Source organism: Oryctolagus cuniculus, chromosome 5, assembly GCF_051225735.1.
Source record: "Oryctolagus cuniculus isolate XC-2025 breed Fujian yellow rabbit chromosome 5, ASM5122573v1, whole genome shotgun sequence".
Taxonomy (NCBI): Eukaryota; Metazoa; Chordata; class Mammalia; order Lagomorpha; family Leporidae; genus Oryctolagus; species Oryctolagus cuniculus.
Genome location: NC_142871.1, coordinates 10,344,862 through 10,358,269, shown reverse-complemented (window position 1 = coordinate 10,358,269; position 13,408 = coordinate 10,344,862). Strand labels below are relative to the sequence as shown.

At 42.7% G+C, this 13,408-nt stretch overlaps 1 protein-coding gene across 1 annotated transcript in view; it reads right to left on the bottom strand.

Moving 5' to 3' along the window:
- The window catches only part of TMEM242 (transmembrane protein 242), a 35,692-nt gene that overhangs the window by 12,454 nt on the left and 9,830 nt on the right, over positions 1-13,408 (bottom strand). The window lies entirely within an intron of this gene.

Genomic DNA, 13,408 nt, shown 5'->3' with positions numbered 1-13,408 from the left:
TGGCTCACTTGGCTAATCCTCTGCCTGCGGCACCAGCATCCCATATGGGTACCGGGTTCTAGTCCTGGTTGCTCCTCTTCTAGTCTGCTCTCTGCTGTGGCCCGGGAGGGCAGTGGAGGATGGCCCAAGTGCTTGGGCCCCTGCACCCATATGGGAGACCAGGAAGAAGCACCTGGCTCCTGGCTTCAGATCGGCACAGTGCCGGCTGTGGTGGCCATTTGGGGGATGAACCAATGGAAGGAAGACCTTTTTCTCTGTCTCTTTCTCTCTCACTGTCTATAATTCTACCTGTCAAATAAAAAAAAAAAAAGAATGCATAAATAACCACAGAACTGAGTTAGGAGGGCTAAAAGGTGGAGAAAGAGATGGAAAGGCAAGGTTAGAGACCTAGTCCAAGAGTTATGAAAGCAGGGTGAAAGAAAGTGGCCGGGGGATGTCTGGGGTTTCTCAGCAAAGTTGATGCATAAATTTCAAATAAAGATAAGAGCAAGCAAACAGATTTCTTCACTATTTTCAAAGCCAAAACTTACCCTTACCAAATTAAAACATATACATGCCCCCAACACATACACACATACCTATACAAACTATAGAGCTAGAAACACAGTAAAACAAAGATTAAATAAATATGTAATGGCAGAGATAATATTTTTACCCTTTAAAGTTATTTAAAATATCTTGATTTCTGGAAATCTTCAAGAAAATAATGAGCACAGAAAAAGCTTGCTTTGGATAAAAGGCTGCACTGAGCACTGTTGATTAATGTTCTCAGGTGATCCGAAATAAGCTATAAGCTTAGCTGAATGCAACTATTTAAAATTTTTTATGATTTGAAAATCCTAAAATGGACACAGTAACTTTAAAACAAATTAGTGGGCAGTAATCCTGTGGCTCACAGGTAGTAACGTCTGTAACTCGGTGATCTTCCACAGGGGTCTGTACAAATCCCCGCACCTGGAAGTGCTTTGCTTTGCCAGCAGCACTGCACTGGAAAAGCAGGGGAGGACAAGGCAGGGCCGTTATTCCGCCATCATACAGAACAAAGGTAGAAGATCAGCTTCCTGTGTAGGGCTTCAACAGCTTTGTGGGAAGTTTTCATTCTCCTTAAATTCCATTTGTCCAAAAACTTCTCGAAGCCCTTCATATTGATGGTATTAAATATTGTAAAATTCACTGGCAAGCTCTTCTAACCAATCAGCCAAATTGCATTTTTGTTCTTTATTTTCTAAAAGGTGTATTATTTATTTGAAAGTCAGAGTTATACAAGAGCTAAAGTTCTTTAAAGGCATTACCTTATTGATGCAATATAAAAGAACCACTTGTAGGGGCTGGTATTATGGTGTAGTGGGTAAAACTGCTGCCTGTGGCACCAGCATCCCATATGGGTGCCAGTTCAAGTCCTGGCTGCTCCACTTCCAATCCAGCTCCTTAGTGATGCGCCTGAGAAAGCAGCAGAGGATGGCCTAAGTATCTGGGCCTCTACACCCACATGGGAGACCCATAAAGAAGCTCCTAGCTCATGGTTTTGACTGGTTAAACTCCGGCCACTGGGGCCATTTGGGGATTGAACAAGTGGATGGAAGATCTCTCCGCCTGTCTCTCCCTAACTCTGCCTTTCAAATAAATAAACAAATCTTTTTTTTTTTTTTTTTAATTCAGTTGTATTAAACTAAGGGGGATGGACATTGCAGCACAGCAGGCTAAGCCACCCCTTTGGGATGGCTCACATCTGTATCACAGTGCCTGGCTTCTGATCCAGCTTCCTGCGAATGCTCCTGGGAGACAGTGAATGATGACCTGGGTCCCTGCCATCCATGTGGGAGAGCTGGACGGAGTTCCTGGCTCCTGGCTTTGGCCTGGTTCAGCCTTGGCTGTCATGAGCATTTGGGGAATGAACCAGCAGATGGAAGATTCTCTGTTTCTGTCTTTCAAATACATAAATAGAACTTCAAAAAAAATTAAAAAAGAAAAATTTTGACATATGAAAAACTAAAATTTATTAGTATGCATTTAAATAGCTTAAATTCTATCAAATTTGAGGTTTAACAAAGTAAAACGGCTGTGGATTCTATTGCAGAGTGCTGTATTACTAAGTCACCCCCTTTATTTTCTTCGGTTGCATGAAGTAACAGCAGCCACACTGTAAGTCTTCAAAACCAACAAATCTGGCCATTCCCAAAGATGACGTAAGAGTATGTGTGTGTGGACGTTGACAGTAGAAACTTAAGTTACCTAACACACTCAGAGCAGCCAAACAGATCACCTCCACGTTGTAAGCTTTGATGATTCATTGCCCCAGGTCTCTGAGTGGGCAAAGTGCAGTCAGCAGTGTAGAACGACTCGGGGTGGGGCCGAGAACACAGCTTTTGAGTCCGGCCGCAGCTCTGAGTGTGAGAGAGCTTCGGACAGATACACGCGGCTCTTAGCCACAACACTTCTGACATTTTGGACCAGATACCTCTTATGGGTGCCTATCCTACAACTGTGGGCTACTCAGCAGCATCTTAGGCCCCTACCACTGGATGCCAATAACACCACCCGGTTATGAAAACCAAGGGTCTCCACACAAATTCTGGAGGCTAAGGAGGGGCATGCCTGGGGAGATTCTGCCTCTGGCTGAGAACAAGTAACTTAAATAAGCGGGGATCAGGTCACAGACAGGCTGTCATAAAGCACTTCAAGGCAGTTGGACTCGACTGTCCGAGGCGGAGAGTCACTGAGATTGTAGAGACAATGGGATCAGAGTTCATTGAGCAGATCTTTACTGAACACTTACCATGTGTCAGGCACTCTTACAGGTGCTGAGGATAAATGAACAAGGTAAACGAGGCCTGTACTCTTAGGATTTACCTTCTTTTTGTGAAGACTACTAAATCAAAAATGGTCAATATAACTTCATTTTGCAAAGAAAAGAAAACAGGATGATGTCAGAAATAATGAGTGATGAGAGGGAAGTGGCTATCTCTTTAACTCAGAAGATCTGGAGGCATCTGAGCAGTTGAAGTCAGTCTGGGCTGAAACCCTGGGCAGCAACAGACAGTCCGTCACACGAGGACCTGGAGGGAGTTTCCTGGGCCAAGTGAGAGTGAAGGCCCCATGGAGGAATAAGCCTGGCATTGAAAGTGCAGGAGGTGGGCAGGGCTGGAGGGCAGTATGGGGAGAGAAGGTGCAGATGGGCACCTAGTGGCCCAAAATGAGGTGGGGTGTGAGGCGGGGGCTATATCATGCAAACCATCCTCACTAAGAGCTGCTGAAGGCTTTAACTTAAGCAGTGACATCATCTAACTTACTTTTTTTTTTTTTTTTTTGGACAGGCAGAGTGGACAGTGAGAGAGAGACAGAGAGAAAGGTCTTCTTTTGCCGTTGGTTCACCCTCCAATGGCCGCTGCAGCTGGCGCACCGCGCTGATCCGATGGCAGGAGCCAGGTACTTCTCCTGGTCTCCCATGGGGTGCAGGGCCCAAGCACCTGGGCCATCCTCCACTGCACTCCCTGGCCACAGCAGAGAGCTGGCCTGGAAGAGGGGCAACCTGGACAGAATCCGGCACCCCGACCGGGACTAGAACCCGGTGTGCCGGCGCCGCAAGGTGGAGGATTAGCCTAGTGAGCAGCGGCGCCGGCCTCTCCTCTAACTTACATTTTAAAAATACCTCTGGCTACTATGTGGAAAAAAAAATTCTAGAAGTAACGGTGAGGCCAGCAGACCAGAGAAACTTTCATGACACCTGGTGAAAGACAAGCGGAGGTGGAAGACAGGAAGGAGACGGGCTTTAAAACTATAAGGGCCCAGAAGCTGTTAGCACAAGAAGCAAATAATCACTGGTGTATTTGAGTCATCAAGACAAAGTTAAACTATGTTCAGCACAATTTACATCCTGGAACAGTAGATAGCACACACAAAAACAAAGGTTTCATCTTAAAATGGCTGGGAATGTTCAGCTAGGAAGACTGAGGTGGTGAGAACATTTCATTTCCGATACACTGGTAAATGAATACCTAAGTATAAACATGTCAACATTCCTATTAACATAATCTGTTGAATCGACTGTTGGCTATCTGTAAGTGACTAAGCAGTAACAAGTAGGTTTAAATGAAGCTGAAGGGGAAAGCACACACTATCAATCGACAATGCTCTATTTAGAGATCTGCTCACGTGAGCCCAATGTTCTAACAGAGGGAAATAAGACCCAAGTGAAATCCAGGATATCTTTCCCTCTTGTGGGGTAAGGCTGGGAACATTCTCGAGGTGACTCCATCTGATCCGCAACTGGCCTCTGAACAAGGCAGCTTTTACTGCACAGTTTATCTTCCCTACCAACCGTTACATAGTCCTGCTTTGTAAAATGCTTTGAGGCTATATTTTACTTATAAAAGGAAGCTGATGGGTTTTTAAAGAGGTATTTTGGAAATATGCCAAAACAGCTGATTTTTCCCTCTTGCCCAATTATCTCGTTTTAAACAAAGCAAGACTGTGACTCAATCTCTTTGTCACCAAATTGTTCCTCCACATTTACAGCAAGTGCCTCTCTCCACCATGACATGATGTGAAGCCATTAGACCTACGACAGAATAGGAAACAGGGGGTTACAGAGAAGTTCTTGTCACCCCACTCCTGAACACACTGACTCATTCTAGGAAAATAGTTCTCAGTCTTGAAGGTTTTGGAAGGCCCGAGAGCTTGATGGAGGGAAGGACTCTGCAAGGTCGTGGCGACTCCATCCCAGGGGTTTCCAGTAATGCTGCCAGGGACAGGAAGCTGGGCCCAGCGAGCTCCCACGCCATGAGCTTAGCAAGAAACGGGAGCTTGCTTTCCAGGGACAGAGCTGGCAGAGGCCTTTGGAAGCACTGCAATCAGATTAGGCAGGACGCACACGGGAAATGTTTCAGGCGCTGCAGACTCCCCTACAGATCAGAGGTGGCTGCCGTCTGGTAATTTGCCAGGAGACTCGGGTGTTTTAATCTGATGTAAACCAATGAAAAGTGTGTAGCACTTAAAGTCTATTTCCCTTCTTAAATATCTTCAAAAACTAATATTTCCCACAGTTTTATTTACATATGGAGCTCTAGCTTTTTCACTGGAATAAGTAATGTATGAATAAATGTACTAATAATAGGTACACTAGAATACTGGCCAAACTGAAATTAACAAAAGAAGGAAAGAAAGAAATCTGATTGTAATTAGCAAAGGCTCTCAGACTGGTAATAAGGTTATTAAGAGGTGAAAATTTTATAGCAATAGCAGCCACAAAAAGGAACTGGAGAAAATAAATTTTGTTAAATGTATTCAATACAGTTCAAAAAGATAATACTACATCTCTTAAAGGCTCACTGTTGTAACAGCAGAGTCAAATGCCCACTTTTAAAGAAATATTTAAAATGCATGCTTTATTTACATTTTACTTTTTTGTTTTTAAAGATTTATTTAATATTTGAAAGGCAGAATTAGAAAGAGGAAGAGACAAACAGAGACAGAGACAGAGACAGACAGACAGACATGAGATATCTTCCATTTGGTAGTTCATTCCCCAAATGGCCACAACGGCCAGGGCTGGGCCAGGCTCAAGCTAGGAGCCAGGAATACCATCTGGGTGCAGGAGCCCAAGTACTTGGGCCATCTTCCACTGTTTTCCCAGGTGCATTAGCAGGGAGCTGGATCAAAGTGGAGCAACCAGGACTTGAACTGGTGCCCATATGGGATGCACCAAGGTGGCAACTTAACCCATTGTGCCACAAAGCACAGTATTTTTCACTAATAGAAGTCATCAACTCTTGACAAAGCAGCAAGCTTTATTACCAGCAGGCAAGTTTGGAAAACGCCACTCACAAATTATTCCCATGAAGGCTTCAAGGCAACAGTGATTCCAAAGAGATATGGTAAAGAAGATCATTTTCCATCTACTGGATTGGCAAAAATTTCAGAGTAACAGAAGCCACTAATGCCAAGAGTGTCAGGAAACTTGAGTACATCATTGTTATCTTCCCAGTTATGTTAACTTTTCTGGAGGACTCTTTAGCAACAGATACAAAAAACATTTCTAAAATTATGTATTTATTTTATTATTTGAAATGCAGAAAGAGACAGAGGTTTCCCATCTGCTGGTTCCATCCAAATGCCCTCAACAGCCAGAGCTTGCCAGGCCGAAGCCAGAAGAGAACTCAATCCGAATCTCTCCTGTGGCTGGCAGAGACCCAATTACTTGAGCCATCACCTGCTGCCTGCCAGGGTATGCATTAGCAAGAAACTGTAATCAGAAGTGGAAGTCGGAGCAGGGACTCTGATATGGCATATGGGTTTCCCAAGCAGTATCTCAACTTCTACACAAAACACCTGCCCCACAAAAACATTTTTAAAAGGTACACTGACTTAACAATAACATCTTCTGTCTTTAGGACACATTTCTTAATTGAGAAAAGTGCAGTAAGATGTATGCCCACATGTTGACTTTAGTGTTTAATAGTAAAAAATTACAATTTAAATGCAATCAGCAGGAGACTGATTAAGTAGATTATAATACACAATGGAATACCACGTAGTCACTTTTAAAGGGATGGGAGATTTATAGACTCCGCTGAGTAAAGATGTTCCTGGAACTGTTAAATGAAAAAAATCTCCAGAATGGCACATACAATAAAGGAGCATTTCTCTACAATCACAGGAATGTGCCACTGAAGAAAATCTGAAAGGCGTTCCCACTGTCATTAGTGGTCACAGCTCAGTGCAGTTTCTAGTGACTTTTATTTGTACTTCTCTGTATTTTTTTTTTTTAATTTGACAGGTAGAGTTAGACACAGAGAGACAGAGAAAGGTCTTCCTTCCGTTGGATCACCCCCGAAATGGCTGCTACGGCTGGCACTGCGCTGATCCAAAGCCAGGAGCCAGGTGCCTCCTCCTGGTCTCCCATGTGGGTACAGGGGCCCAAGCACTCGGGCCATCCTCCACTGCCCTCCTGGGCCACAGCAGAGAACTGGACTGGAAGAGGAGCAACCAGGACTAGAACCCAGTGCCCATATAAGATGCCGGTGCTGCAGGTGGAGGATTAACCAAGTGAGCCATGGCACCGGCCCCGTTCTCTGTATTTTTTTTTTTTAAACAAAAAGCATATACTTTTATCAAGAAAAAAAAATCTTCAATTTAAAAGACAGGTTCTGGGCTCTTGGGCAGGCACTGGCTAGTGGTCCCACATCTGGCCTCTGATTCCAGCTATTACCATGAACCTTGGGAGACAGTGGTAATGTTCATGTAGTTGAGTTCCTGCCATTCACGTGAACACCTGATTGTGTTCCCAGCTTGGGGATTCAGCCCTAGCCCAGCCCCAGCTGTTGTGCGCATTTGGCAAGTGAACCAAAGTATGCTTCTCTGTTTTTCTGTCTCTCAAATACATAAACAAAACAAAACAAAAGGTCTGGAGCAGTGTTTAGCCTAGTGGTTAAGACTCCTACATCTACAGAGGAGAACCTGGGTTTGATTCCTGGCTCCAGCTGGGACCAAGGGCAGTAATAACTGGGTTCCTGCCACCAATCTGGGAGACCTGGATCATGTTCCCAGTTTCCAGCTTCAGCACAAGGCTTTGTAGGCATTTGGGGAGTGAATCAGAGGATGGGAGCTCTCTCTTGCTTGTTTCTTTCTGCCTCTCAAGCAAAGTAAAACAAAATAGTAATACATGTAAATGAAGAAAAATACCTCTTCTCTCATGGTAAAGGTAAAAATAGAAAATTTCACTTATTCATTAATCTGAAAATTTAAATCTCTGGATGATTTGAAGTATTTTATAGTAACTAAACATTTTTATTCAGAGTTTTTAGTACAATTGAGGCTTTAGCTCCTATGAGGACAACAGCTGTAAATTATCTACACGTCCGTACTACACCAGGAGTCAGGGGAGTCTGTACAAGCCACAGGCAAGGTCCCCGTCCGGAGCTGTGCGCATCCCCCAGAGCACAGGGCCCATGTCCCTTCCAGTGAGTCCTAATCTTATCAACCAGCAATCATCAAGACACCCAACATTTCTCCTTGTAAGGGGGGGAGGGAGACAAGGCTGTCTAGACATAAATAAGCTAAACCTCCTTAGAAATCCTTCAACTATCAATAAAACTACTATAAATAATAAAAGGTAATCAAATTGTCATGTCAATAACTATAAATGGCGTAGTTTCTTTACTAGGGAATCACCGGTTAGTACATACCACTAGAGTTCCTTAGTGCATTTATTCATACTATTCCTGAAACTTAAACTCTGTCCTGGTAAAGCAATCTAATCACACTGCCTCAGTGTGCACTCACACAGTTTGAATGGTCAGTCTTTCAGGATCATGTACACAGTTGATTTAGGAGAACATGAGCCCCTAGGAGATGTTTGTGCTTTTTTTTCTCTCATAATTAAGATACTGTGATAAGGGGCCAGAGTTGTGGAGCAGCAAGTAAAGCCGTCGCCTGTGACGCTGCCATCCCAGTGGGTCCACGTCTGATCCAGCTCCCTAATGATCTGGGAAAAGCAACAGAAGATGCCCCTGAAACACACACGGGAGACCTGAGGAATTCCCTGACTGCTGGTGTCGGCCTGGCCTAGCCCTGGCCATTGTGGCCATGTGGGGAGTCACCAGCAGATGGAAGCTTTCCTCTTTTTCTGTCTCTCCCTGTCTCATTGTAACTCTTTCAAATAAGTAAATCTTAAAAAAAAAAAAAAAGAAAAGAAAAAGATGTTGTGATAAAATGAATGCCATCTCACTCATAATCAAATGATAAAACACTATAACTCAAAGCACTTGATGATCCCATTCTGAGCACTCAGGCTGTGCTTGCTGGCCCAAAGGCTGCTCAGGGCCGCAATGGCTGCTGCCTGGTCTCTATTTCTAACCTCAGGCAGGGACGGTCCATCTCCTGTCCTGGCAAGCTCACCTGCACTGGTCTGTGAAGTAGCTTCCACTAGCAGCTCCTGTCTGAAACCTCTGCTGAAATGCCATTGTGCAAACTACAAATGCACAAGCTGGGGGAGAGTTTACCCTGATTGGATATTATACAATGCATACATGGATCCGCAGTCTAGACAGTAACCCATAAATATGTAAATTCTTATGCATCAGTTAAAAATCACTTTTTTAAACAAGTATAAAAATATATATAAAGTTGAGTGCTGAGGTGAAGTGGGGTAAGCCACCACTTGAGGCATCTGTACCCCACATCAGGATGCTTGGGATTGAGGTTTGCCTCCATTTCCGACCTAACTTCATGCTGATGTGCACCGTGGGAGGCAGCAGGTAATGGCTCAAGTGCATTGGTCCCAGCCACCCACAGGAGAGACCTGGATTGGGTTTCGGGTTCCTGACTTAAGCCTGGCCCAACCCTGGCCGTTACATGCATCTGGAGAGAGAAACAATGGATAGAAGATCCGTCTATTTTTCTTTCTTTTTGTCAGTCTGCCTTTCAAATAAATTAAGTTAAAAGAAAATGTTAAAAAATGTACAAAGATACCTCAAAAGATTCATGGGAAATGAAATTAAAAGATAACTTTATTTTGGTACAAAATATATAAGGAGTTTTCAAAAGAGTTCATTAAAAATGTGTACTATGCAAAAACTATGCATGGATTTCAATTTTTTTCTATCAAAATGTACTTATCTTTTAAAAATTACGTATTTATTTGAGAGACAAAGAGAATGCCCATCCACAGATGCCTGTAATAATGGAGCCTGGGCCAGGTCAGAGCTGGGTGCTGAGAACTGAGAACTCAACCCATAGGAGTGGCAAGGAGTCAGCTACTTGAGCCATCACTGCTGCCTTCCAGGGTTTGTATTAGTAGGAAGCTGGAGTCAGGAGCTAGAGCACGGGATAGGACCCAGATATTTTGATATGTAAGACAGGCACCTTGACTGTCATTCTTTTTTATTTTTTTAAGATTTATTTATTTATTTGAAAGAGTTACAGAGAAAGAAGGGGACGATAGATCTCCCTTCTACTGGTTCACTCCCCAAATGGCCACAAAAGCCAGGGCCAGGCAAGGCTGAAACCAAGAGCAGGAACTTCATCCAGGTCTCCCCGTGGGGGAGGGGCCCAGGCACTTGGGCCATCTTCTGCTGCTCTTCCCAGGCCATTAGCAGGGAGCTGAATTGGAAGTGGAGCAGCAAGGACAGGACCAATGCCTCTATGGGATGCCAGCACCAAAGGCAGTGGCTTTAGCCTCGCTGCTATACCACAACACTGGCCCCTTAACTGTCGTCTTAACTGTTAGGCCAGATGTCTGCCCCAAATTTACCTTTTAATTCCATTTTCCATGAACTTTCTTGAAGTACTCTTGTATATTTATATTTGGGTATTATATGTGCTGTATATAGAATGAAACTCCTTAATAATTATGAATAAACAAAGAGAAAAACCAAAATATTTTCAAAGAACTGAAAAGTCTGCTTTAAGCATTTTTAACCTATTCTCTTTTAGGCCAGTAGAGGTAGCTGTGAATGAAAACAGGAAATACAGATATTTCTGTCGAACTGCTCAAGGTCAGCCATTAGATGGCACCCTTTTCGTTTTGGGAAATTCGATTTCTATCAGAGCTTGAATGCAAACTAAGGTAGCTAGTGACACTGGAGCTGATTCTGATTTACCTGAATTTATCTAGAATAATCCTCTCAACCATTTACTGAGTGCATAGACTTGGGCCATTTCTATTCAACATTTTCTGACTAAGACTGTGTCCTTATACACAGAAAGATCACATTTCCTAGTAAGAGGCAGTACACAGTAATAGTTCATCACCAGACTCAGGTCAACCTCATAATCATCATCAAATTCTCTGAATGCAAGAACTCTCCAAATGCAGAGCTGAGATAGCCCATACTGCTCTCTGCAAGTCTCAGAACAGGGTGCTATCACAGGAATTTGCTTGGGAAGTCAACAGGCAAAGCTCAGCTAATATGCGGCCGGCACTGTGGCTCAGTGGGTTAATGCCCTGGCCTCGAGCACCGGCATCCCATATGTGTGCCAGTTCAAGTCCCAGCTGCTCCACTTCCGATCCAGCTCTCTGCTCTGGCCTGGGATAGCAGTAGAAGATGGCCCAAGTCCTTGGGCCCCTGCATCCGCATGGGAGACCCAGAAGAAGCTCCTGGCTCCTGGCTTCAGATGAGCACAGTTCTGGCCATTGTGGCCATTGGGGAGTGAACCATCAGATGGAAGACTTCTCTCTCTCTCTGCCTCTCCTCTCTATGTGTAACTTTGACTTTCAAATAAATCTTAAAAAAAAAAAAAAATAAAGCTCAGCTAACAGTCTACTTGGGAGCCCTATCTTAGCACAATGCCTGGCTCAGGGCAGGCCCACAGAGGACTTCTGAATGAACAAACCATAAGATTATTAATAACACTGCTGCCTTTAAAAACTGTGCCCTTAAAAAGGTATCAGTAAAACCAGTTTTCTGTAAGGTTTCTGAGATGTAATGCCTAACAAGTCGTGCATAGGGAGAGTGTGTATCCACAGCATCTCTTCATGAGAGATGAAGAGGCAACATAAAGGAGTCCACATATTCTTAAATTTAGTAAGGCCCATCAGGAAATATTTTCCTCCCCAAAATACTTTATTTAGGCAATAATCTTCTTACTAGTGTCATTAAACTAAGTTCATGTTCTAGAAACTAAAATAGCACAGTCTAGCACATAAAGCCAAATTCTCAAGCGTATAATTTAATTTAAATAACCTAATTTAGTTGGCCTATGAAAATTTGGATTGATTCATTCTTATGACTCTTCTAAATCAAAGACTATTCATTTTTTCAAATACCTTAAAATTTTACTACTCAGTTTATGACCTACATTACTAAACACTAGAAACACCACCTATGAATTCTGCACAATAATTGCTAACAGACTTGTCATTTTTACAGAAACTAGAAGCTTAATAAGTTCATTACTAAGTATTTGCATGTCTCCCAAGTACCTTTCACATGTAGTCAAGGAAGTTTTTCACTTGTCTTCAAGTACCTGCTCTCATATTATATATAGATACGAATTCTGTTTTCATTTGACACTAGGTCCTAAGCTTTTTTCTACTCAACAGCTTAATAGGGCTTCTCTTTTATGAGAAACAAATGGCCAGTCCTAAACCAGCCTGACATCAATTATTATGTTGGGAGAAGAGGCCTGCATTGAAGATATCTAGAAAAACTCGCTAATTGATCAAACACTGAGTGGGTCATGTGAAAATGAAAAGCAAATTCAATACCTCCTGTCACTAATCCTATCCCTCCTCTCGACTCCTTTACTTACCATCTTAGGTAAGGTAGGTAAGGTTGAGTTCAAACCTTGACTTCTGCCAATTATAAGCCGTGGGATCCTAGGTACATGACAAGCTTTCTGAGTCCCAATTTCCTGACTTACAATGGGAGGTATTATCTACTATATAGTTATTTTAAAGATTAAATAATACATTATGCCTAAAATACCTAGTACAATGCCTGAAATGAATTTATATTGGTCAAATGCAAAGCTGAGGTAGCAGTAGAAATTCTCAAAAGCCTTATTATAGGCTTTTTTGTCTTTTCCAAGCAATTATTAATTTATTGTTATTAATGACCAGACAGCAAAGTTACTTAAAAAATAAAGGTTAGGACAAAAGCAGCATCATTTGTTACCAGTGCATTTAAAGTGAAAAGTACAATAATGTGGGATGGGCACTGTGGCGCAGTGGGTTATGCCAGCATCCCATAATGGAGTGTTGCTGATTGGAATTCTGGCTGATCTGCTTCTGATACTAATGTGCCCGGGAAAGCAGCGAATGATGGCCCAAAATGTATCCAGAACCTCCTCTCATCAATTCCACTGCTGCCTTCCAGTCCAAAGTAACATCAGTTCTCATCTGTCACAAGAAGCCAGGGCCACAGAACTTCCTATCAGTTGTGCTGAAAAAAAGGTCAGTCATTCCTAACATATAGTGCTTTAGTGTGTGGTATAAATTTTACATACATACACATGCACACCTGTTATACACATACATAGTATGCATATATTCAAATACATATGTATATATTCCCACACATATACCTGTTCACACATTCATATATATACACACACATACATACGCATATGTATATATAGGCTTTTGGGATTTTTCTAAATAATGTGTGAATAATATGTTAATAATATAAGCAATTAATTTAAAAATACTTTATAAGGATGTTTATATATATAGATGTAAAACAGCATAGGAAGTCATTCTCAATTACTCTTTTCTAAAGTGTATTTTCATTTATTTGAAAGAGTGGCAGAGAGAGAGTGAGCACGCACTTCCATCTGCTGGCTCACTCCCCAAATGCCTGTAACAGGCAGCACTGGGCCAGGTCAAAACCAGGAGCCAGAAACTCCATCTGGCCTCTCACTTGGGTGGCAGGGACCCAAATACTCACGCCATCATCTGCTGCTTCCCGGA